At 40.3% G+C, this 18,477-nt stretch overlaps 1 long non-coding RNA gene and 1 pseudogene across 1 annotated transcript in view; both read left to right on the top strand.

Moving 5' to 3' along the window:
- The window catches only part of LOC106149352, a 79,081-nt gene that overhangs the window by 54,913 nt on the left and 5,691 nt on the right, over window positions 1-18,477 (top strand). The window lies entirely within an intron of this gene.
- LOC102028478 lies at window positions 17,806-18,394 on the top strand (annotated as a pseudogene).

Here is an 18,477-nt window from a genome sequence, read left to right as displayed (position 1 = left end):
TTTGTTACTTGTTAATTTCCTGGGGGTGGGGAAGAATTCGATCAGGGAAGAAATAGAAAGTAAAAGTGCTTCCCTTGCAAAACAGGGAGCTTCCATTCAATATTTCCCGTTGGCACATATGAGAGGAAATAAATTGGGAGACTGTGAGGAGTGCCCTCAGAGTACTGAAAAGGAATGGTTGGTTAGTTCCAACAGAAAATCCCCTCTATGTTATAAATCTTCCATGATTTTCTCCCTATGTGGCTGGGTGTAGGGAACTAGATTTCTTAGTGTCTCTTATCCCAAGATGCCATGTAATGGGATACAAAGAGACTTAGGACTCATGCATTGCCCTAGGTTCAGCCCTAAAGTATGTATACATGATGACAGTAATATTGGAAAAAGTCAGTGGCGGGCCTCATTTTATTATTATTATTATTAACTATTATATTATTACCAATGTGCTGTTGAATATGCAGTTGTATTTCCTTCAGGGTGGTTATCTGGTGAGGATGGGAAAGGGAAAGGAGAGAGGAAAGCAGGAAGAAGTTGCTGCCTGAGGTACAGATTTATTTCATCCTGATCTTGTGCAACACGTGGTGGTAGAGTGTCATTGATTTTATTTAGTGGAACCATATGAAACTGATGTTTTTGGTCAGAATGGTTAAGTATCAGCAATTTCATCTGCTGCAAGGTATTAGGTAATAGGGAACACCTGTGTTCTCATTGTTCATTGATTTCACCAATATTCTTGAGAATCACCTTACAAGAAAGTGTGAAAGGCCAAAGGCTCTTCTAGGCCCTTTGGCCTGGGACAAGAGTGCTCTTATTTCTTTTCTTTTTGCTTGACTTCTATGAGTCTTATAAGACTAGTCTCAAAATTACTTCCTCTGAGACTTACTGTGTTTTGTTCTATTATTTTTCTTGCTCTGAAAAGTTTCTGATTTTTACTTAAGGGTGATTAACTAATATGTATAATTTTTGTCTTACTTTTCCATTTAATATGAAAAAAATATTCCATGCTGTAAAATTTTCATAACTATATTTCAAGGGCTGTAAAATACTCCTTTAAGTGGATACTTTATTAGCCATTCCTATATTTGGGGACGATTAGGTGGTTGTGTTATGGCCTTTGTGCATAAAGCCCTTTCTGTTATTTCAGGTTATTTCCCTAGGAAACAGTCCCCAAAGTAGATTTACTTGGTTAAAGGGTATGAACATAGACAAATCTCTTGATACATGTCAACTGGAAATAGCTGTATTTTAATACTTTTTGATATATGAAGCTTAACTCCTCGTCAGTCACAGGATATGTTAAAAATTGTTTCAAATGACTTGCTTACATGGTGGTCCAAAACCGTATTCAATGACAGTGTTGTAGTCTGCATAAAGAAAAAAGTTTAGAGTTGTTGGTATTAAGAGAACTTCTAGATTTTCTCAAAGGGAATGCCTCTGAACAAGCTTCTAGCAAAAAGACCAAGTTCTCAAAGAACACAACATTTCTTAAAGTTGTATTTGTAATTATTTTTCCTAGAGAAAATGAAAAAAGGGAGATCAAGTATCAGCCTATGTTTGGGGAATTTTCTAAAGAATAAATTATCACAGGATAGCTAAGATAGTTGTCCTACTGATTTCTATTGCTTTATTGAAAGGAATAGTTAATGTTTAATTGTTTGATCAATCTTACATGCTTATATTTGTTTAACTGAGTAACTAATTTGAAGATAATAATATGTAGTACAACAACCATTGTTAATTTCTTATCACCTTGCCTGAAATTCTGTATTACTTCTATTGTTTAGGTGTTGTTTTGTTTATGTATGCTTGTTTGTTAATGTGTTTTCATTCCTTTACCTTTAAAATAAAAAAGAATAAATTATAATTTTCACATCTCAGGAAGAAAGAAGTAAAAGGCAAAATAGGTTTTAAATATGTGATAAACTAGAAAGAGCCAATTCCTTTAAGTCAGTGAAATTATCATAAGGATACTTAAAATCTCTATTTTCACTGTAATGTATCTCCTTACACCAAATGAAACAGGTGGACCAATGCTAAGTAAGTGTACACTTTTTGGGTCAAGGGAGGAAATAATCAATGCAGACATGAATGCCCATAAGTGACTGGGAGCTCAGAGGACGGGACCATAGGACCAGGGCATGGCTGCTAAGGATGTTGGCCACCATGCTTGTCTAGGTGATTCTTTGAGATCAGTTTGGTTTAGAATCCAGAACTGGATCACAGTCATGATCAAGCCATGGCTCAAAAGGGATCACAAACATTACATGTATCACAGCCACATCCATGAAGGGAAATATCTGGAGCCTGTGAATACTCTGTCCTGGGGCCAGGATAAAGTTTAAGGAGGGAAGGCAGTTGTCAGGATCTCTCAGAACCACTTCTATGGGAGGCAGGAAAGTACAGTGGACTGTATAGTCTGTGTGTGAGACTAGGCCCCACCTCTTACTAGCTATGTGACCATGAGTGAGTTATTTAACCTATCTGTGCTTTAGTTTTCTCATCTGTATGATGAGGATGATAGTAGTTTCTGCCTCACGATGGCTGTGAAAAGTCAGTCAGTGATAACATACAGTTGAGGGCTTAGAATGGTACTTGGCGTGTGGTAAGTGCTATTTTGTTTTTCTTTTTATCTCTCTCAATATGTTAAAAAATTCAAACAGAGATGCAGAAGTTGTTAGTGTATTTTCATTGTGCATGTTTAACAAATTCACCTTTAACACATACAGTACCAAGACTATATGGAAGGGCTCCTTTGGGGATCAAATCCAAAGTCTAGATTTGAGATACTTTGTGATGGTGATGTAGATGATGACATCCAGGCTTCTTAATGAACCCCATGCAAGGCCCCGGTGTTACGCCATTACTTCCCTCCAGATCATCATGCTGATTAGTTTATCCTTTTCACTTTGTTTTGCTGTGTAGTTCAGGCCAGCCTTGAACTCACTATGTAGCTCAAGCTGGCCTTGAACTTGCAGTGATTCTCCTGTCTCAGCTTCCTGACTGGTGGGGTACAAGTGTGCAGGACCATGTCCAGCTATCCTGTTTTTGTTGTTTTAAGTAGCAGATATTGTGAGCGCACCATTCAACTGGACCACTGGTTGGGCTGGGCAGTCACCTTTACAAGCCCTCTCTGCTTCTTTGACCTTTCTAGCTTCTTCAGAGCAGCCAGTTAGAGCAACAAGAGTCTTGCTGAAGCTCTGAGGACTGGCTCCTCTGAGATCCGGGTGCTAAGCAGTGTGGAGCACAGAGCGTTGGGCCAGGTAGAAAAGCAGTCGGACTGAGGTGTTCCTGAAGTGATGGTTGGTTCTCCCATTGTCCTGCCAAGGTGGTGGCGGGTGGAAAATAAGACCCAGGTCCCAGGAAATAGTGCAAGATGAGACAGAGGGTTTCTTTGGTTATTGTTGTGGTCAGATGAAACCAAAGAAGCCGGAGTTTATAAGTACCAGCAATCCCACACTTTGGAAGGCGATCTGGGATAGAGAGACACGAAAGTGTTACCTTCTGGCTAAAAGTAAGAGAGAATATGGGTTCTTCTTCGTCAGGAGGCATTTGAACGATTGCAGCAGAGCAGGTGCACCTGTCTAGCAGGCAAAGCCAAGTTGCCCAGAAGCCCCCAAGTCCTGTCCAGACTTGCCAAACCTTGTGCTTTCCGAAGAGTGGCATCTGACACATGGACCAAGGTCCAGAGGCAGCTGTGAAGCAGGGATGCCTTCCTCCCTCTTTAAAACGTGAAAACCTAGTGTTTCAACATGGAACTGTTGACTTTAGATCATTTATACAGGCCTGTAGTACAATTTTGATTCTGCTCCTCTTGACCATTTAATCCAGCTATTTTACAAGCTGTGTTCATAGGGCTCTCTTCCTCCTAATCATTTTTCCCTTTCTTTTATTTAGTGTTGGTGCTGCACAGTGAAGCTTCTCATTATGAGATGTCAAAAGCATCTTTGATTTCTTATTTTCTGTTAATATATACTGATTTATAAAAACATAACATTTATAAAAGACATTGGCTTTGACATTTTCTGTCAAAATGAGACCTTTTGACAGAAAAATAGACGCTAGCAGACCTGAAAGGGATAATTACTTCAAAAATGGCGTAAGGTTGAAAAGACTTTAACTGTCTGATTCCAGTGCTGTTAGCTGTGTGTGAAAAGAAAAGCTGTAAAAATGAGAGTTGAAAGCATTCATTAAAATTCGTGGCAAGATTCACTCAGAGTGAGTCAAATTGGAAAATATCATTGAAGCTATGGCAGAACGGATGCTTATGATTCTGGGGTCATTTATTTGAGATCTGTCTCTCTCACACGTGCTGTACACACAGATTTTTATCTGTTACAAGTGTGCTGAGGCTGACAGAGAGCATTTTAAATCTCCTCAGAAGAAAAGTTCTCTATTGTTCTGGAAAATTATTTTTACTTTCTCTTCACTTGTGATCTGGCCAGGTAGCTTGCAGCTGTTGAGATCACTCAGCTGGTGTCTGCTTTGGGTCCGCCAGAGGAGCAACCAAACAGCCCCTGAGATAAAGCCTCGCTCCAGCAACTGGGGAAGATGCTGGGAAAGATTAAAGAAAGTGAGAATTCACTGGAGTAGCATGAAAAATAAATTACCTGAGTGAAGTAATGATTAATGAAGTCACTCCTAGAAACTGACTAAAACTGTTAAAAGAATATTCTTACAGTCTCTGAGTTCATTTTTAGGATTATGTTTGCAGTGAAATGTATTATAATATTTGTGGTACATTAAATTACTAAGTTAGAAACAAAGTATTTTAAGACTTTAAAAAAGTATTAGAATATATTCTCTTATCATTGCCAGAGTCTGACTAAAATCTTCTCCCATTTCTTATCAGCAGCCTTTTGAAGAATGAAAATATAAGGCTATGTATTTAGTTTTAACAACAAAATTTAATGTAATTTGTATGGTTACAAGTTACCATCAAAATTAATAATTAAATTAATATGTATTTCAGTAATTACCTCCCCAGCTTATATTATTTTCACAAATAAATGCAGCCTGCCTATGTGGTCAATGAAATGATAAAAAACACTGTTCGTGCAGTGTGAGCGTGCAAAAATATTGTAGGGTAGACATTTTTAACTTGAACACATTTACTGAATAAGGGCTTTTCTGAGATCAGTGTCATTTTCATTTTGCCGAGTTTGAAGGCACAGAAATGATCGAATTTAGGCGTATGAGTTTGTGTGTGCACACTTTCTAGGGGTAGGAAAGAGGAGTAAATAGAGTTTTAGAAAAGTAAAATAATCTTCCACTTCTAAGCACTGTATTCATATTAAAATAATTTATCAACAAGTGGGTTATGCATCCTTAGCTTGTGACTACAGCAAGGGCAACAGCTTGAGTTCAAAGTGTATGCTCTCTGAGATTCCCATGTACCTTAGAAGCATGTCACGTGCTTGCCTGGGGTCCATTTGACCGAAGTCCAAGAGGCCTCCCAAGAAAGAGTGAGTCACCCAAGGCAGAGAAAGGTTGAGAAACAAAGGCTCGGATGAAGGAGGAGGGGCTGTTTTAGGTGTGTGCTGTTCATGGTTGTCTTCTACCTGCCCTTCTTGTTTTTCTTAGAGATCGGGCTCAGTCCTAGTGGAGAGACCTGAAAGTGAAACAAACATGAGAGCTTTTCCATTTCCTCCCTAAGTATTTAAGACACTGGGGAGCACAGCAGGCACGGGAGCACTTTGATAGGTGGCAGAAGGTAGGAGGACACAGGACTTCTGTGTATGACTGATGGGAAGGGGCTTTGCCATGCACAGCTCCAGGGGGTGACCGTGAGATGCTGAATCATAGGCAAGGGCCTCAGAAGAGGTACTCTGTCCTCTTCAGGAAGGTGACATCATGAACACGACACTGTGACGTTGGGGCAAGATACGGCATTGACGTGATACAGGCCTTGGGGGAATGGCTGGCTCCTGAAGCTGAGTGATTTTGGAGACATGATAGCCCCAAGTATGGCAGGAGGCATCGCTCATCCGGGTGCTGGAGACACAGAAGGATCCCCTGTGGATCGTGAGCCCCCTGCGGCTCCCAGCAGTGACTCCCACATTAGTCGGTGGGAAAATGAACTAGGGCATGAAACCAAAGCAGCTGTATTCTGTGACTTGCACTCTTACACGACTCCCTCGAGCTCATGTTTGTCTTCTGAGAGCCTTCTTATTTTTCTTAGAGATTGTGCTAGAGCCCAAAGGAGAGGGCTCAAAGCGAAACAAATGAGAGAACTTTTCCAGCGTTTACTAAAATGTCTAAGATACTTGAGGGCATAACGTGGGCAGCATTTTTGTGAACCAGGTAGCAAAATGTAGCTTCTGGAGAAGTGGATGTTCCATATAATCATTTTGTATTTCTGAAAACGAAAACCAAAAGCTCACTATCATCTGGTAATAAGGTGCATAATTATTACTATTTACTGGATGGTTATTAAGTATTAGGGAACATAAGGTTCCCTTAAGTGGAAGTGCATGGATTATTGTACAGTTTCTTCCCGAAGGCCTACAGGAGCTCAAGTCTGAAAGGGCTGCAGGGTAGGGTTGCTCAGGGATCTCAAAGCTGATGAGGGAGGTATTTTAGGTAGCTGTGTCTTTTCCCTGTAAATATCTCTGCTCTTAGCAGAAATTACCTCCTCATTTCTACTAAGATTGATTTTCAAATCAGAGACTTTATTTATGTTCACAGTAGATGTATGTTGTCCCCATTCTGCCATCTGTAAGCCCTGAGATGATTCAGTAAATTATGCCCATTTGGCAGGTGGCAAACCTGAGGCTTATTGCAGTCAACAAGCAGAGATAGAACCTTGATTCAGGCTCAGAGTCACGTTTTTGTACAACCAGTGACCTGCACACTCTTCTCTTAATGTGAACTCCTGCATCCCGTGTGGTTAGGGAGGGGTAAAAGACCTTTAAGCATTAGAAATTTACATTTTAGTAAACTGCCTCACTAAATAGTAGAAAGTACCAGTGGTGTTTTCTCAAATCAAGTGAATGCGATTCCACAGAAGAATAGCCATGTAACTAAATCGTAAATCTGATTCCCTAGTCTGGCAAACCTTCCAATTGTGGTTAATTCCCTTGGCTTCTCTGTCCATCTGACTTTGTGAGACGCTATGAAGATGACCTTTGCTCCTGAGAAAGAACAAGGACTCTAGCTAGAGGTCTGTTTAGTTATGAATCAAGACTACATGGAGCTACCACGAATATGGAGAAATGAGAAGCTTGGTCTCTCCTATGTCAGCCTATCAGGGTAACTGCACGGTTCTTCATGTTGGTATATTTATCTATATACAAACCAGTGGAAAAACTTTATGAGAATTATGCACGGATATTGTCTCTTATAAACACATCAATAGCACAAGCTGTGGGAAAGAAGATTGAGTAAGAATAGAAAGTGATTCCTACTCAGCTTTGCAAGGCTAGGGATCTGAGCGTGTCACCACACACTGCCCTGTCTCGTTATTGGGCTGCTATGTGTGTGATTTTTACTGACTAATTAAATTATAGAGTTTGTGGCAAAGGCCTCGCTTATTCTTTATAGGTACTCTCTGCGGTGCCTTAATGCAGCCCAAGACAGCACAGAGGGCTCATTGAATTATTTTTGTATTGCATTGCATGCTTACAGCTCCCTCCGAATGCATATATCTCAAAACCACCTCATCTACCTCCATTTTATTTGGCCTCCAGTGTGGTATGTGCAATAAATGAAGTATCCTGTTATCCTACAAAGCCCACACCAAATATCAGCCTTTCTAGGAAGCATTTTTAGGCTCATCCCTTTGGCTAAATACGTTCATTCTGCGTTCTAGACATAATTATCTTTTTTTTTTTTTTTTTTTTTTGGTTTTTCTCCGGTACCGGGAACCGAACTCACGACCTTGCGCTTGCCAGGCAGGCGCTTTTTGCCGCTGAGCTAAATCCCCAGCCCCAATTATCTTTCTTTTTAAAACTGGTTTTATTTATCTGTTTTGTCTATGGCTCTGTGATTTCCTGGAAGGCGGGGGTCACACTTTTCCTAGCAACCATAACACCTTCCCCCCATCCTATGATTGCCCATAATAAGTGCTTAATAAACACATACATAAATGACTAGTTCTCATAGTGTGTTTTGGAATAGCAGCTGTTTCTACATGGAAATCTACCTATTTGCTATGAAAATATTTAATTTATTAAAAAAATTTGTAGTAATGGAGTTAGAACCCAGGGTCTCACACAAGCTAGGCAGGTGCTTCACTAGTGAGCTACATCCCTATCCCTTTTTGGTTTTATTTTATTTTTAAACAGGGTCTCACTAAATTGAGCAGGCTGGCCTTGAACTTGCAATCCTCCTGCCTCATCCTCCTGAGCACCTGGGATTACAGGCATGTGCCACTGCACCTGGCTTGAACGTATTTATTTTTAAAAAGGGCCAAACCAGCTCTACACTAATTTTGAGTCACTAAACATCATTCACTTTGATTTAAGTAAAACATGAGACAGTTCCTAAAGTGTGAACCATAGAAATTAAATCCAAATCTTAGTTTGAGTGCATAACTGGACTATTACATATTCTTATCTGTACTGGCTTCTTCCTTTCTAGAAAGTCTTGGGAGCCCCTCACATGCTGTGTGACATGAAATCAGCAGTTCTTTTTGTGGTGTAGAGAGGACCTCATTTCTCTGCCCCTCACCTATTACTTTTACATAAAAATTGTTTTTGTTTGGCTCTTCTTTTCATACCTAACTTAAATAATAAGACTGCTGCTCTTTCTCCTGTGCAACAGGTTGGTCTTTGAATCTGTGGTTTTCTAATTCATTGTCATGTCGCATTGCTTAGGAGGGAGCCTCTCTTAGCCCTTGGAATGTTAATTTTCTTCTCTCTCTTTTCTAATGTACTAGAAATTTATCTATGAATAATAAGCACATTTCTCAACAGAAATAACAAGTTGGATAATATCTCTGATAAGGCTCATTTGCTTATGTGTAAAGATCCATTGTTTGGCTCTGTTTATAAAATTTATGAGATAATTGATAACTATATGGTATGGCTGTGTTCCAAAATATCTGGCTGCTATCTTTGAACAGCCAAAATGGTTTCCTGAATTTGTATATGGCTTTGGCCTTTTGGCCTATAAATCATAATATCACTGTACAATTTTGGTTCTTAGTATGGCAAAATGCATATTTCTATATCCACATTCTGGACTCTGAAATAAGGGATTTCTCTTCATATATAATAAGCTAATCACCATAATTGCTGGTATTTTCTGAAGCACAGCGGTAGGATAAATGCTGCAGAGTTATTTTGGTACAGCTTTCTGTAGCTGAATTTATGAGTTGTAACTCTTTATCCAAATGAAATACAATTTTATTTGAGGTAGATCTGCAAGTGGGAGAATAACTATTAATGCTGCAATTCCAAAATAACTAATGTACTTGGTTTGAAGCCAGTACACTGTGAGTTCTGGATTTAAGTGCTCATGTGGGAAATACAGAGAGACTTTAACATATGGATTCTCAGAAGAAAATACAACTGTTCTATACAAGAAATATTGAGTTATTCTTAGTACTTTTTAATGTGTGGCTGACTATATATTTTTGAGTGGTGCCATTTTTAACACTTGGCAATTCAAGCCACAGATCTTCATTTCCTGGGGTAATTTTAATAACTCAGCCATTCATACAGCAAGCATTTACTGAGGATTGATGGTATAGCACACATGATTTGGTGAGAAGTGTAAAGAAAGTAGAAGTTCTGTCTTCATTGAATTTATAATATTAGAATACAAAAGCAATAGATGTTTGTATCTGTATATAGATGTGTATATATATATGTGCCCACACATAGGACAAGTGACAAGTAGGAAGAAAAATGGAAATGTGTGTTAATGTATTAAAAAATGTCTACTTCTGGGTGTGGTGTCTCATGCCTGTAGTCCCAGGCATGAAGAGGAGGTTGAGGCGAGACCACTTGAGTCCTAAAGTTTAAGGCCAGACTAACCAACATACTTAGGGTACCATTTCAAACAAACACATAAACAAATAAACTAACTAACTCATTAACTAACTAACTAACAAACAAAAACCTATTACTTCCCTACTCTCCTTTGATGTGGGGAGAGAGTTGCAGCACTTACCTTTGAGGGACTCAGGATGTGATTTGGTGGGGAGGCAGATGTGATTTGGTGGCTGGGTCTCAGCACAGTGGGATGTGGTAAAAGTCAGGGGACAGGCCAACAGTCTGAGTCATCATCAGGGCACTGTTGACACAGCTCCAGGTCCTACTTGTGAGAAGTGGATTCAGAGAATGGTAGTCTGAGGAGGTTCTGGAAAGAAAGTGTAGCCAAGCTGGGTTGTGTGTCCACATACTGAGAGCGGGCAAAGGAGGGAGGAGATTCATGTGAGGTCAGAAAAGCCTCCTTTGAAGAACTCGGTTACATCTTGCAAGAAGTTTATATATGCCATTGGTAAATATTCATAATTTATAGCATTTGATATATGCATTTCAAAGAGAGAGAAATGGGAAGGCAGCCCAGGCAAGAAAAACATCCATGTAATGGTACAAGACATTGGAACAGAGACACATAGGGAGATCAGGCTACTTAAAAAGGGGTCCTTTGAATAAAATGAGATAAAATGAGACAAATTTAGGGATGAACAGCTGGCTGTAGAGTTAGGCCAAATCAGAAAGACGTGAAAACTGTTGAAAAACAATATCACATGGGTGCTGGTTATTCTAGGGTGAGGCAGCGCAGTGTATCAGTTAAAAGCATGGACTGGGTTCAGATCGTGGCTCCACCACGCTCTACTTAACCTCTTCATGGCTTAGTGAACCCATTTATAAAAAAGGGAAAGTAAGTGTTTCTAACAGTGTTGTTAAAAAGATTGAATAAGTTGAATTTTTGAGTGCTTACAACAGCAGCCTAGCACCTTTCTCTTTTTCTCTCTGTTTCTTTCTTTTTTCCTCTTATTCTATCTGTCTGTCTATCTATCATCTATCTATCTATCTATCTATCTATCTATCTATCTATTTATAAATAAATGGATGTTCACTAGGTAGTAGAAAGCTGTTATGGATTCTTAAGTGTAAACAGAATAAAATCACATACGGGAAAGATTCTGGTAGTTACATACACAATAGATTTATTTTATTAGTATATGTTTGCAATACAGAATAGTGATGTTTGTTTCAGGGAGTTGGGATGTATGTATAGCACATCTTGATCATTTACAGGGCAAAACTACATGACAGTAATTTCTGAAGGCTGGAAGATTCTGGGACACTTATGGATATCTGGATAAAAACAGGGGAAGCTCAGAGTAGGGCAGAGAAATACCAAGACATTTGAAGAAAAGAGATTTCAGAGAAAGAACTAGTAGAGCTCAGACGTGTATTGGGGGATATGAGCACTTGCAGCCAAAGGTGACTCTAAGGCAGAAGCTTTGAGAGGCTGGGAAAAGAGTGGCGCCACGCACAATGAATGGGGAAGTTATGCATGAACAGGCCTCAGAGTTTCTCAAGTGAGACTGACGGCGCGTAGCCTGAATTTGCTCAAATAACAATAATCACTAGGTAGAATTTCATCTTCCTTTGTGCTTTTGTGCAAATCTTTTGCCACCTGTTCTAGAAACAATTCAGGATGTGAGCACTCTTTGAATGAAAAGCAAATTCTAAAAGAAGAGATATTTTATTCAAAAACATGTACTTCTGAAGCATTTAATTAAATTCCAAGGGGCTGGGGATTTAGCTCAACGGCAAAAGCGCCTGCCTGGCAAGCGCAAGGTCGTGAGTTCGGTTCCCGGTACCGGAGAAAAACCAAAAAAAAAAAAAATTAAATTCCAAATAAGATAGGGAGGTGTTTCATTCTCCAATCTATTAGAACTTAACCAGATAATGTTGAAAAATTATTTCAGTTAGGAACTAAAAAAACACTGAACAAAACAAAACAAAACAAAAACTAGGTCAAGAAATGACCCAGAGGCAAAGTCTTAAATCTTTAAGGTCGACAGGTCAGTGTACTTTAAGAACTGTAGTTATATTTCTTAATTCTTCAGTGGGCTTAGTCTGTCATGTTAAAGGTTATCCACTCCCATATACCATAGCCCATAATGTCACTCGAGGTATCCATACAGCTTCTCCAGGTATTAAAGCAGCTTGATATGTTTTTGTTACATTAATCTTTTCTCTGAGGCCAGTGATGAGTTCATCTGACTCTTTTCCATCAAGTTGAAAATTCTTTTCAATTAAAAACTCATCTCTACGGATGGTATTAACATTAAGAGAGACCTGTTCTGTCTAGAACAACAAATATTGTGATATCTCAGGAATCGTTCCATAAATCATTGGAAGTAGAAATGACTTCAAGGTTCCTGCATTTTTTTTTTCAGTGAACAAGAGTTGAACTGATGAGAATTTGGCCCATATGGTTTATTGTTGCTAGAATGGATCAGTTTCATCCCAGTGCTTGGACAATTTTGTTGCACATTAATGTGAAATATTGTGAATGTTTTAACGAAGCTATCAGCTATGAAATACTTTATCCAAAACATTATGATTACAAAGGCGATAATAGAAACAGTTTAAACCAGGAGAGAATTCTCTGTTAAAGAGGATTAGAAAGACCATTTATTGAATAGTATGGATTTCTTCCAAGCCCCTGTGTGCAGAAAGCATGCAATGCGTGAATAATTCATCTAGAAATTCTATCGTGAAGTTGTATCAGTTTCCATAGTAAAACCTGGCCGCAGAGGAGGAAAATACATCAACATCTGTGACAAGCTCTATGAAGAGACAGTGGCAAAGCCTTTCAGGCACCAGGAGCAACGCAAAATATAATAAATTCACTTAAGTGTCAAATTTGTGTCGGCTGAATAATGACACCATATGTCTGGGTTGCTATGTCACCATAGGCTGTTCTGAAAAAACACATGGCTTTATAGGAACGGCTGTCAGTCCAGGGAAGAAACCTTGCCGGCTACTGGCTTTCTGTCAGAGGAACCAGAACTCCATAAGTGCAGTGCTTGGTGATCAGGAAGGGCTGTTTATGTGTTAGGGTTGTTTTGTTTTGCTTTTTCTTAATTTGTCATCATCCAGAGGGAGACTTCTAGTTAGACTTCATAAGTCTAGTTAGACGGGCTGTTGTAGGTGTCTTATCCTGCAAACGTGTTGCGGTGAGGCCCTGAAACTCACAGTTGGTCTGCTGTGTGGGTGTTAAAGAAAGACCTTGTCTTTACACATCTCTCTGAGAAACCCTCTTCAGGGCGTTTCAGAGATATTATCTCAGTCATTTCACAGCATCCTCAGGAGGTTTTGAGGACTCGGCTATTACTTTCTCGAGGGGAAACTGAAGCCCAGGAAGACGGTGGTCACACTGGCCATGAGGAGGCATGCTTCTGCTGACAACTCGGGGTTCTTCGCTCAAGGTGGCTGGCATTCACCCAGGCGTGCAGACACTCTCAGTGGGAAGGAGGGTTTTCACTCTCTCCTGGGCCGTTCCCTTTGCCCTGCTGGTGTGCACGGTGAATTTTGGGGTCCACTTCATGGCTGCTGTGTAGCTCTGAAGGCAGAGGCACCGCTCTTGTGTTCAGCAGCCCTGGGAGCGGCGATGCTGCAGATCCCACGCTGGGACACCTTCACTAGACGGACCATCCTTGCACATAGAGTCCATAGCATGGCAATTATATTTGTGTAGCTGCTTAGGTCAGCCTGGGATTCTGGAGAGCACACGGTCTCGCTACACAGGGGAATCAGTGCCCACTACCATCTTTGGCCGAACACAGCTTTGCCTTGGTTTCCCATCAATTATTCCAGTGGCCTTAAAGGAGATCACGTCTAAGATAAAATAGTTGCAACCGGCTGTGTTTACCTTTAATCACAAGACTCTAGGCAAGGAAATTGTGTGCATTGTTCTAAGGAAAATTACTTTGCACATATATTAGTTTTTCAGACGAAAGCCTTCCTCCTGAGAATTTGAAAATACTAAATGAACTTTAATCAATAACCATTTTAAGCGTGGTTCCCAGCAAAGCGGTGGCTACCGAAGTACTTGGAGAGCTTCTGCAGCACGTGTGCGTGTACGTGCGCATGCGCGCAGCCCCGGGAGGCACTGATACATAGGCTCTGGAGAACAGCCTGGGAGGAGAGACTTTGAAAACCTCCTCCCCGGGTGAAGCTGCTGGGAAGTCAGTGATTCGTCAGAGGGCTGCACATGTCCGGGTTCTTTTACCCCCGTCACACGGGAATATCAAACATCAAGTGCAAAGTGAAACAGATAAAAAAGAATTGTGGTTTCCTGAGCAGACAGCAGTGTTTTCCATTCAGCAGTGTAAAGAAATGGAGAGGTAATAAACATGCAGAAGTTCAGAGTGAGCCTGAAAAATGGAGTTTAAGGCCAAAGAAGCCTGGGGAGCAGCCACCGCCAGGATGTGTCTGATGCCCCCCCGCCCCACAGTCCCATCCGAGTTATTAGGGATAATAATCCAGTCCTCTCTCAGCTGCTTTGACCTTTCTTTAAACCAGTCAAAGGAAGCAGGTTATGCAGATAAAGGGTGGCCACAAATTCACAAGTGGCAGGATTTCTGTTTCCTTGAATTTGGACAGAGCTTGTGACGACAGTACTTCAATTAAAAGAACGCAGGGAAACAGTCCCCCGTGTCAGTGCTTGTCTTAAGACTATCTAGGCCAAGAAATGTTGCACTCAGGCATTTTGTTCGACAATCTGAGCTAAGTTCCTGGCCAGAAGTCGGGTATTCCAGCCTAATGGAACCCCTAAAAGCAGCCCCTATCAAAGGTGCAGAGAATAGAAATACCACCCAGCTAAGCCCCGTCAACCGAAGGATCACAAAAATTAACAAAACCAAGTATGTATCGGAGCGGCTTGCTGTGTAGAAGTAGCTGAGACAAAGGGTCAGTATATTTCCCAGTCCATACTAGTCTGAAGTTAGGAAACTGGATTATAATTATAATTTAAAGATCGTATTTTTGGCTGTATGTTCTATTTTGTGGGAATTTCAGCACTCTTGTGTTCTTCCCACATAATTTCTCTAAGGGGTGTTTGGAGTGCAAGTTCCGGGAATCTGCACTTTTGGCTGCCGTGTGGTACTGGCTATTTTAAACTGCTCATTCTGCTGACATCTCTGCTCGGAGCGGATGTCCTTTTCCGTGCTGACACTGAGGGGAGCAGCTCCCTTCACGACTGATGTCGATAGTCATAACTGTGCCAAGCCTGTGGATACCTCGAGCGGCATCCGGGTGCTGTCTCCATTGCTGATGAGGCTCCTGGTGTCATCCCAGCTGATTCTTTGTTTGTAAGGCTGCATGAAGATGTTAAGAAACAGTTTACTATTGCAATGAGTAACCTATGTGTCTATCTCCCCTTGCACTCAATTTAACTAAAGAGGGAAGCTGCTTAGATTCTCTATTATTTTTCAGTGGGCTAATTCAATAGATATAAAATTGAGAACTCTGAATTGTGTTGCTAACATTGAAACATTTATCCTACCGTAAGACTATGGACCAATTGTTATATAATAGGGTCCAGCTGGAGATATTTCTCACTCACACTTTCCTAAGGAGGAATTTATGCTATATTTGGGCAAGCCAAAGTATTGGACTTGCTTTATAGTCTATAAACCACACAAATCAAAGATAAAGGATTTTATCTTTAGATTTCAATGATAGCCTAAATGATGTCCCAACCTAACAAATAAGAAGTATTTAGGAAACAGGTTCGAAATCTGGAGAACAGATTTTGAATTCTAATGCACAAACTAAGTAGGTATTTGGTAGCACATTTATTACATCATATCCTGAAATTATTTTTGAGAAATAGCTATATGCATCTACTTCTATTCTGTATGTTCTAAAGGGACTGTGTCTTCCTCCAGAATTAAAGTCAAAATGGATGGAAGATATTTGGAAGATAGAATAATTGAAAATATGAAGATATATACATCTAATGAGATGGATGGTGGGAGAGAAGCAGGAATAAATATTGAATGAGAGGACATTAAGATGTAATTGTCTTCTGAGATTATATGATGCAGCAGCTTGATTCTCTTGTGTGTGGTTTAGAAAATTAAAGAAAAAGAATTCCTTAATATTTTCTGGGCATGTAGGCATTGAGAGATTAATAAGAAAATGCAGAGACCTTTATACCTAAAACAGAACCCTCTTTGATGCTCTCCTGTAAGATACTAAAGAAATAAGAGCAGAAGGAGATCCTACTGATTATTACTTCTTCCAGTAATACATTGATTCAGTGATTAACCCCCTAACATTGACACATTTTCACTCTCAGGAAACATCTCAGAAAAACTGAAAAGTTGGAAAGAACTGAAAAAATGGACTATTTGATGGTCTAGCAAAAGAAGTCTTGGGGGCCATCTTCACAATGCTAATATTAGAAAGTTATTGCTATTTCCTTCTGAAAGCAAATGGTTCATGGTTTGAATGCTTCTAAATTTTGTTGAACTTGGTAATTTTTATAGTAGAGTATGAACAGGCCCTTGCTGAGTTCACTTGGCTATTTCTCCTCATAATGAACATCTGGTTAAATTCTTATGTACAAATGTGAAGGAATTATATTTTTTTGAGATGCAGTTCTAGGAGTCCATTTGACAATTGGAGTGCTCTTTAGCTTGCCAAAAGATGGTCTGATAACGTTTGGATTTTGAACTTCACTTTGTCAGACACATGGGCAAGAGGCCTACATTTGAGGAATAGATCTTCTGGAAGTAGGACCCCTTAGCCAATTTGGAAGAATTTGAATTTTTTTTGGAACAATGAAGTTGAGTTCTAAACCCTTTCACCACATGTTATAAATATTAACAATGAAGGTAATGTGGGTGGTGGAGACTTTTTTCAAAGTGGGGATTTCAGTCTTGGCTGACATGATAATAAAGTCATTCACTGCGAAACAGAGCAGGAGGTTGTTCTAATTTTATATTTGCCTTATTTTTCACAAAAGTAAAAGGAATAAGAAAGTTCTGTATAGTAATCAAGTTTATAGAGGCAATATTAATGGATAAAATGGGTTAGGCCAAATTACACAAGTATTTATAGTTTGAAATTTGGAGGAGGTGCTGTGCTTAGTAGTTAAGCAAGCAAGATGTGGGGCCAGATGCTCTGGGCTTAGCCAACAGCTCTGCCACTTACAAGCTGTGTAAACCCAAGGTTTGCAGAAGTCGAGCACCTTGCCCAGTGTCCTCAGTCTGATACCTGCTCAAGTTCATCACAGCATTTAACACATGAATTAGGCGTGAGGATTTCTTCTAGTTCTTGGTGCAAGATAGGGGGTGAAATCCTCCGTGTTCAATACATATTTGCTGCTCTCATTACTACTGAGTAGAAACAGTTTCCCATGAACAAACTTATTTACTCAGGAATTTTTGTTTTCTAGATACTGAGACAGACTTTCTTCAATTATAGATTTGACTTTAATGAAATATTCTCTCAAAGAAAATCCTATTATCTTTAATATGTTGGCTCACAGTTTTTAGTCCTTGTATACCTGCTCCTGAATAGATACTAGGCTGGAACACTTCTACCCTACTGGACATGAATCACCTTCCTTTTATTACTGAACCAAAATTGCTTTCATAGGAATGATGTATGGTGAGCATAAGACGTGTCTGTGGCTACAGAGCATTCTGCCTCTATCCTTGGCTGATGTCATGGGAATGTGACACCCTCAGTCAAGCACAGCATGATTCAGTCCATCCTAAATTTAGGAACAAAGTCAGGAAATGTCACTTTCTAATGATGAATTTAAAGAGAGAGAGAGTGAGAGAGAGAGAGAGAGTTCTTTCCTTTTGCTGCAGCGGCTGCAGCCATGAAAATGCTCAGGCTTCAGAAGAGGCTGGCCTCCAGCATCCTCCTTTGCAGCGAAAAGATCTGATTGGACCCCAATGAGACCAGTGAAATTGCCAGTGCCAATTCTGATCAGCAGATTCAGAAGCTGATCAAAGATGGGCCAATCATCCATAAGCCTGTGACCATCCATTTCCAGGTGTGATGCCAGAAAAACATGCTGGTTTACTGTAAGCGGGGGGGGGGGGGGGGGAGGACATCGGCAAGTGGAGAGTGGTAGGACAGATGCCCGGATACTGGATTAGATGACCTGATTATGGAGGATGTGTAGGCAGCCTCGGCGATACTGGGAGTCTAAGAAGATCGACAGCCAGCTGTATCACACCCTGTACCTGAAGGTGAAGGGGAATGTGTTCAAGAACAGGCATTTTTCTCATGGAACACATCCACAGCCTGAAGGCAGACAAGCCCGGCAAGAAGCTCCTGGCTGATCAGGCTGTGAGGCCCACAGGTTGCAGACCAAGGAATTACACAAGCACCATGAGGAACGCCTCCAGGCCAAGAAAGGGACCACCAAGACCCTTTCTAAAGAGGAGGAGACCAGGAAGTAGAGCCTCTATGTACCTAGTGGAGTGGTCCTGAATAAAATAACCCTTGTCCATTAAAAGAGAGAGAGAGAGAGAGAGAGAGAGAG

Source organism: Chinchilla lanigera, unplaced genomic scaffold (assembly GCF_000276665.1).
Source record: "Chinchilla lanigera isolate Chin_1 unplaced genomic scaffold, ChiLan1.0 scaffold00043, whole genome shotgun sequence".
Lineage (NCBI taxonomy): Eukaryota > Metazoa > Chordata > Mammalia > Rodentia > Chinchillidae > Chinchilla > Chinchilla lanigera.
The sequence above is the reverse complement of the archived record's forward strand: the minus strand, read 5'-3'. Positions and strand labels throughout refer to the sequence as shown.